This window comes from Papaver somniferum, chromosome 7 (genome assembly GCF_003573695.1).
Source record: "Papaver somniferum cultivar HN1 chromosome 7, ASM357369v1, whole genome shotgun sequence".
Classification (NCBI taxonomy): Eukaryota; Viridiplantae; Streptophyta; class Magnoliopsida; order Ranunculales; family Papaveraceae; genus Papaver; species Papaver somniferum.
Genome location: NC_039364.1, coordinates 14,036,956 through 14,045,666, shown reverse-complemented (window position 1 = coordinate 14,045,666; position 8,711 = coordinate 14,036,956). Strand labels below are relative to the sequence as shown.

General features: G+C 35.0%; 1 long non-coding RNA gene and 1 pseudogene across 5 annotated transcripts; one reads left to right on the top strand and one right to left on the bottom strand.

Moving 5' to 3' along the window:
* LOC113294165 lies at positions 1-7,885 on the bottom strand (annotated as a pseudogene).
* Positions 546-5,612, top strand: LOC113295874. Of its 5 annotated transcripts, none has more exons than XR_003332942.1 (5): positions 546-818; positions 3,052-3,280; positions 3,452-3,507; positions 4,088-4,213; positions 5,328-5,612. It is a non-coding gene; the product is annotated as an uncharacterized LOC113295874 (long non-coding RNA). The 5 variants fall into 5 exon arrangements; XR_003332944.1 differs by lacking the exon at positions 5,328-5,612 and adding an exon at positions 2,033-2,179 and having other exon boundaries at positions 4,088-4,438; XR_003332943.1 differs by lacking the exon at positions 5,328-5,612 and adding an exon at positions 1,956-2,179 and having other exon boundaries at positions 4,088-4,438.
* Positions 7,886-8,711: the final 826 nt, after the last annotated feature.

The following is an 8,711-nucleotide window of genomic DNA, read 5'->3' as shown; positions in this document are numbered from 1 at the left end:
TCAAAGTTCTGCTCGTCCTGGATATCTCGGGAACGGAATCACGTCTCTGAATATTGTCAAGGCCAGTAGCAAAAAGTACCATCCGTTCAAAACCTAAACCAAACCCTGAGTGCTTCACAGTCCCATAACGACGCAGATCAAGGTACCATTGGTATGGATCAAGTGTTGACCCTGACTCCAGAATCCTGTAATCCACCGTACCGAACAAGAATGCCAATCATATTCGTTTCAATATTTGAAATGATAGGGCACAAAAAAAAAAAAAAATTGATGCCAGTTGGCAATTAGGGGCAGTTACCCCACTTGACTGTACCTGGTTATGTTCCTTAACACATACCTTTTTGTAAAAAAACAAAAAAGAATTGATGCCAGTTGGCAATTAGGGGCGTTGGACACTCTAATCCTCCCCTCTAAAACCCAGTATTAGGAGATCCAAATTTACCCAATTTAAAACGATTTAATCCTTTAACGAACGATTCAATCCAAAAATGATTATTTTTGTGGCAAAAATACCCATTAGTGTTACTTCTCAAAATTCAGTTTATGTCTCTTCATTTCCTTTGTTGCAACTCCCTCTCTCAGCGAAGAAAAAATTCTAAACTTGATCTCGACATCTTTAGCTTCCAAATATAAATCTGAAAATTAAACAAACACTTGATTCAGTTCAGTAATAAGCCTATATCATCATCGTCGGTACTTTTTCCTGAAGATTCACTTGAAATTGAGGAGAAAAGTTGATGATATTTGATTTCATCAAATTAATTTGAGGATTTCATCAAATTAATTTGAGGATTTCATCATTAAAATCGATTTGAAATGTAAGATTAATCTATTCTTATTATTTAATTTGATCACAACTATTAATTCATTGATTTCGAAATCCATTTCAGAAAGAAAAAAGTGTTAAAAACCTAATTAGTTCAATTTCTTATTCGATCACTAATCAAAGTTTAGATCTATGTTTCTATATGCTGAATGATTGCTTATGTTGGCTACATATAGTTACTTCAAGTTTATTAGTTCCTTTACAAAGAGAATAATTACCTATATATAATCTGTGTAATCTGGGGAGGTCCCGACTCCAGAGACCATAATAGGGAGTAATTTCGTGTATCGTGGGAAGATTTCTCATTCATTTTGCTTCAAAACTGTAAATTAATCTAAGTCCATGTTATCTTTTTATTCTCTAAAAAAATAGTATAGACTCTTGATTTGGATTTTTCAAGAGCAATATATATCCCTGAGGATGGACTAGTTTTTGATATCTTTTCAATCATTAGGAGCTTTAGTTTCATGAAAGATGGATGAGAAATGAGTACTTTGTAAATAAAATTTAGGACCATGTTTTGATTATGTGGATTCCGAATGAAGGTAGTAGAAATATGTAAATGAGTTTCTCTTGAAGAATATAATAATAGTTTACTTCACAAAGAGGCACTTCGATTTCGCAGGACTTTTAATTATCTAATGATTCGATCTTCATTGTAGTCGATAGTCCATATGTGTAAAATGTTAGTACCTTTTTTTAATTATATCATGCTAGAAGTTATATGGGGATGTTCCTGATGTGTGTTCATTTTTAATTGCTTACCAGACTTATGGAGATTTGTAATATATATTGAATTTATCGTGAGCAATACTTTTCTTTGTCCTTTCATTTTGAACAGCATAACTACTATTCGTGAAAATATAGAAGAATCAAGAAATGTTTGGCTGGTGTTAGCTTTTTTTTGTTTGTCCTTTGTTATGAGCATAACTCTGATTCATGATATGGCGTTTGGTAAACACTTTAATTTCCCCGCAACAAAGAAATGCTCACCATTGGTTTGATCCCTTTTATCATGATGATATGTTCTTTGAGAATCAGATAAAGTTGAAGGATTAGCATGGCACATAAAGTTTTTTGCAGCCAAAAATATTCACCATTGGTTGCCTTTCTCAAATGATTTTTGCAGCCAAAAGAGCATCAGTAGCTGCTCGTTTGATTCATAAGTATATTCGTGGTTGGATAATACGACGTTTATATTTGCAGCTTGTTGAGCTGTTCTTCTTCTAGAATCCATCACCTGGAGTTTGTCTAATTGTAACTGTTTGCTACACAAAAGGAACATAGAGTTGCTTCGCGGATCCAAATAAGTGTTGATTATTGAGCGGATTTCTTTTGTTCCTTTTAGTTTAGGTGATTATTGCACTCAGCTGTTTTTTTTTTTTTTTGTAATTCTTAACGGTGCACCAGTTAATACTCATGAATGATTGATTTGTTCCATGTTTTATAGTTGTGTACATACGGGTGCACTAGTGCATTTTCCATAAAAAGTAAGTCTGTTTGCAGGAATGATTGATTGATTTGTTTCATATATTATAGGTGCGTACATATTGGTGCACCACTAATCCTTAATGGTGCACATTTTTCCTATAGTTTTGGAAAGCCTAACCCTCTTATGTTGCTTTCACTTGTTCAAACTAAATGTGAGAAGGTTTGAATTAAATGTCATTTTCAGTCAGGTTTCCAGTTGTACTCCTTAGACTTTTACGGCTATTGGGAGGAGTTACCTTTTCTTTCTAGATTTAGTTTTTTGTTTGCTTCTCTTGTAACCTCATGCATTGTCTTAGCACTTTTGATTGCATTTGACATTCCTGTTCCAATAAGAAATTGATGCTTCACCCGAGTATCATTTATGATTGGTTGATTGTCAGTATGTACATAGTTGTACACATAATGATTCCTAATATGTACATAATTGTACACATGTTGATTTTCAGTGTGCAAATAGTTGTACACCTATTGATCATTAGTTTGCACATGATTATACACCTATTGATTGTTTATGAATGCACATATTGAAATTCATTTTGATAACCATAACTACCTTAGGCCATCTCCATCTTAACTATTGTGGAAAAACACTTCATGTTGTTCATTTCTATCCGTTGACACTTAGCTCATCTTCTATAAACTCTCAAACTTTTTGTCGGTAATGGATCCTTGCATTTTCTCTATTGTACTAACAATTTTTTATTTTCCACTGCCTTGCTTCAATTGCTTGTTAGGTTGCTCTTGAGAGGAATAAAAAATGAGAGAAAATGCTCCTGAAAGACTGGTATTGGGGTCTGATGATATCACCATGTTGCTTTGGGAAATTGCTGTCATCAAACATTTCTTGGTCTACTTATTGAGAGAAAATTCATAAAAGCTAATGGAAGCTGATTTTTTCTGTACAGCTTCACTGTCTTTTTAGCTTTGTCCCACTATGTTCGTGATGCAATCTACTGGCTCAAGGTATCCACTTCTTGCATTGTTTAATCTCATACGTTGGAGATAACTTATGGGATGACATAACCTGAATCTTATTTTGTTTATGTATCTTTTCAGATGACTATGAAATTATATTCAAGTATTTTTTCGTCATGTGAAACCCCGCCAATTTTATAGTACTACACTATTTTGCAGGTTCATTGCTTGTTCTGCTAGGTATGGTCTTATATGTTATACTCAATTATCAACAGGTAACTCGGAGTACTTAATCACAATTTTGAGTGGTCAATTCATTTTATGCATATCAATTTATCAACATTTGTGCTCCTATATATGACTTACTTCATTCCAATCAAGATAATTTTGAAACCTCCAGGTTTCAAAGATAATATGCTATTACATATCTCCTTGCTTGTTGATTGATGGTCGATGGAAACATGTAAAGATAGTATCATTTAGGTATTTTTGTTTTAGAGGTACATATGTGTATAACATGTGTACATAGTTGTACATATGTTGATTTTTAACGTGTACATAATTATACACATTGATTTTCAATGTGTACATCGTTGTACATATTTTCAACGTTATGTACCTTGTTCTAATAGGGATATTGTCACCAAACCACTCTTTATTCATTTTACAGTAATATAATTGAAATAGCATATAAAGAGGTTGGTTAGCTTGCTGGTTTGCAGCCATGAGATCAAAAAAATAGTGTATAATAGCCTACTAATGTCGGCGTCTGCAATATCTTCTTTGATCGTCATTCTATCTATTGTTGTACTTTGGATAGTTTCTGCATTCACTTACTTGCTGTCGTTGTTACAGTTTAATTAGGCGGTGAAGACTTGCTTAGAAATGTGTAGTAGCTGGTGTTCGTTGAATTGCAGTCTTCATTGATGTACTTATACAGAGTCAAAAAAACATGGGTGAGAAGAAAAATAGCGGACGCAGGTTAGTAAAGTTCAATTCTTCATTTCTAAATGTTGGGTTTTTTTATTGAGCCACTATTGGTGTTTGGAAAGCTTCTCTTCTTATCATTGGTATGCATGCATTTCTTTGGAATTATTACACACAAAATACAATACGGTCCAACATGTTTAAAATATAAAGTTTGAGGGAATAAACTGAAGTTACACACTATTACAGATAATCAATAAAGTTTTGAGGTTGCGGCAACCATATGCTCAATGTGACGTCTTTATGATAAGTTTTATGTTGCGAGTATATTTTCATTTTGCATAGATTTCGGGTTGTCGTTGCTCTGAGATCTGCACCATAGAGTTAGTTTGATATGTGTACGACTTGTGATATAGAAGAGTCCATAAGCTTATGTTTGCGCAGATGACTAGGGTGTACAAACTGGTACACATGTAAAACTAGGGTGTACAAATTGGTACACATGTGGAGGAAAATGACTATTAGCTTATCCTAGGGTAAATAAATTGGGTGTACAAATTGGTACGCATGTATGAGAATTAACTCCATAAGCTTATGCATCAATAACTAGGGTGTGCATATGATAAACAATGACTCCATGCCATAAGCTAATGTTACGTAAATAATTATGTAAAAAATTCACTCCGTAAGATTATGCTTGCATAAAACTAGGGTGTACAAGCTACTCCTACTGCTTGGAAATCCAATGATTCTGAGAGTAGAGCCAGTGATGTTGGTGGCTTTTCTATAACTAACAATTTTTTAACTTTGTAGAATCCAATTCCATCTGAATAATATATCCGAGGTATTCTAAGTTTTTCATGTGACGAAAGTATTATGAGTTCTTTTCATGTGAGTTCAGTTTCCTACAAAATACATTCCTCCTCAACTTTTAAAGCAGAATTTCTCATTTTGTATTTCTTGTCATGACCACATAAACCACTATTTAAAATTTGTTGCTCCTATGTAATAAATATATGGGAGACTGGAAATATTCATACTGATGTGTAAAACTATGCATATAACGTTTATCATTCGGCACTATGGATTTTCCTTTGTTTGTTTACTTGTCTTCTTCCATTTGTATCCCATTTGTTCGGAACCCCTCTTCTTTTTTTCCCTTTGTCAGATTGAGTCGCGCAGAAGATGGATAGCGTTGATGACATTTTGGCACATTTGTTTGGAACCCCTCATGGATATATTGCCTGTTATGTGGGTCTGGATGTTCGACTTTTTTGATTTTTATAGTGGTTTACATAGTTGTACACAACAATTAAATTAAAATTAAAAAAAAAAATGAAAATTATATAGTCATATTGGTACCCTTTTTGTAGATATTGGAAAGAGCTTTCCGAATATACAAAGTTTGTGAATTTTGGACGAGCGGTTCGAAAAATATATTGTTTTTTAATTATTTATATATTATTTAAAGTTGTTGACGTCATCGTGAGTCACTGTGGACTAAACTGCAAATATTTGGACTAAATTATAAATAATAAGGGTTAATAATGTACTTTTCATATTTTAGGACTAATCTGTACCTAGTTGACTCGGATTGGACTATAATATACTTTTGAATTGATTTTTGGACTAAACCGTATTTCTCCCTACCTTTTTTCCATCACATCATACCGCTCTTCCCTTTGGCCTCCTCCTATCAGTTCTTCAACCTATATATTTATTCATAGCAATACAACATATGTTAGATCATAACGACTTGCCACAAGCATATTTTGTATCTTGGGAGGACATATATTTCGGATCAAAATGTGTACCTTGGGTACTAGAACATCCATGGCAGCAACTGTTTTCATGTCATCATTAATCTTCATGTGAAATTATTTAATTCTCATTGGATAATTTTATACAATAACAGGTTTTTTAAATATTACGTCTGTCAAGTATCTGCATGGTCGAGAAAAATGACTTGTAGTTAGTATTTGTATACATAATTCATTTCGAAGAACTCAGGATAATGAGTGCTGAAAACGAAAAGAAATATACATGTACACAAACCTTTCATGTTCCGAGTCTAAATTGATTCCACATTCTACCATATTGTCGAATTTCTTGTCCCTAACATTCTCAAGCAGTCTTACAGCTTCGGTATAAGTAATACGCTCAAAGGGGGTTGACATAACTAGCTTCAAACGATCTATAGCAGTTTCATCATAATTGTTAACCATGAATTGCATATCATCAAGGCAGTTGTCGGGTAACCACTGTGAAAGAAATTTAACATATGTCTCGGCATAGTTCATATTACCCTACAAAAGATATTGAAGCAAATTTAGTGATATGACTCGGCATAAAATTTAAGTGAATAATGTTTTTATTACCTCCAGATCTACAAAAGCCATCTCAGGTTCCACCATCCAAAACTCTGCGAGATGCCTAAATGATTGGGAGCTTTCAGCTCGTAAAGTTGGTCCAAAGGTGTACACATTACTAAGTGCACAAGCAAAGGTTTCCAGCTGAACTTGTCCTGACCCAACTAAGAATGCTGGACGCGAAAAAAAGTCACTTGAATAGTCAACATTCCCATCTTTTTGTGGTAGCAGGCTAGGCTTAGGTGTGGATCTTTCCTCTAGCTATGTGTGTTTCTCCATAGATATTGGTAGTTTGGAAACAGCAATATCGAGTTCACCTTTCGTAGCGTTAGACAGTATCAATTGTGAAGCAGCCTCACGTTTCACCTTGACAAGAAGCTCAGCAGCTTCTACTTCGTCTTCTGACTCTGTAGGAGTAGCTCACACGAAGAAACCCATGCTTTTGAAAAACGGAAAATGGATCATTTGTCCAAATATTTTTAAAACATAAATCTAATGGACGAGTATAAATTATTACGGATGGAATGGACAAAAAAAAAGATAGCAAAGATGAAACTGGATTCATCCTGGCTTAAATTTAAAAAATAGCAAGGATGAAACTGGATGCATCCTGATATATATTAAAAATAAGAAAAAATATTTAAAAATGGGTAGGATGAAACTATTTACATCCTGGCTATTTTAACATTTTTGTCCATTTAAATAGTATCAAAACCTAGATGTCTTTTTCACCCAGAAATTATTGATTTTGGTCTTTTTAACCAATTTTGTGTTTGTTTGGAAAAATGTATGTGTTGCATATGTCAATGCGTTCCTAAGTCGAGCAACCGCAGACATCTGTGAAATGTGCACATAAACCACAAGTTAATTAACAAATATGCAACCCTATGGTAGATAGCAGAACGAGAAATGTTAATCTTACAGTACTGGTTCGTGGACGGAGATGAACATAATCCCGCAGAGATTCAAGAGTATGCGGCTTCCTTTCAGTTTCAGATAGAGGATATTTAGCCAGATCAACAATACCAAGATCAATAACTTTCTCAACATGTAATTCAACACGCTGCAGTTTAGTACCTTGATCAAGTGCACCTTTTTTAAGTTCACCTTCAACAAAAAAACTCGTACCAATATGAACAATTTTCCCGAGATTAGAAGCAACCGATGAATCAATGACAACTTGAAGATTTGACAGACATGATCCATCATTCAGTTCAAGAATTGCAAATGAACCTTGTTGTTTTCCATTTTTTACCCAACCACCAATTGACACTTTTTCTCCGACTAAACCAACACCACCATCTCAACGACAAACAATGTTCTTGATTAGAACTCTGCCTGAAATGTGTGCAGCCATTTAGTAATGAGAACAATTGTCCCAGATATAGCAAACAGCTTGCAATAATTGAATGAATTCTAACTTGTTGCATGATTGAAGAAGGAAATTCGTCCATTTATAGATATGATTATGGATATGTATGCAGCACATGGCATCTGTATATTCTTATTTCCCAAAAAAAATAAATTTACCAATTAATTTAGGAGTTAAGTGGAAAAATGCCCCAAATTCGACCCCAACCTTGTGAAATGCCCAGATTTTTGGAAAAAGATTGAAATGCCTCATTTCGTTAGTTTCAGAGCATTTTAATCAAAATTGGGCATCTTGACTGGTTAATGGAGTTTTGAAATTCCATTTTTATCCTTCTCAATCAAGATGTACCAATCCGCCACTACCATCGCCACCACCAAACAAACAACCACCAACCACCATCGATGCCACCACCACCACCACCACCACCGCCACCACCACCGCCACCATCCCCACCACCACTACCACTAGAACAACCACCGCCAACACCACCGCCACAGCTATCGCTACCGCCTCCTCAACCACCATCACCGCCACTATCGCCATGCTGCCACCACCAATACCACCGCACCACCACCACCGCCACTATCACCATCGATGCCACCACTAATACCACCGCATCACTACCACCGCCACCACCATCACGACCACCACCCGAATCCTAAATCTTGAACCCCAAACCCTAAATCCTAAGTCCTGAACCTTGAACCCTGAATTTTAATTAAACACTGAATCCTGAATTATGAACAATGTATCCTGGAGAACAATTTCGACTACTTAACTCTTTTGAAAGGAAAATCTAACGGATTAGGGC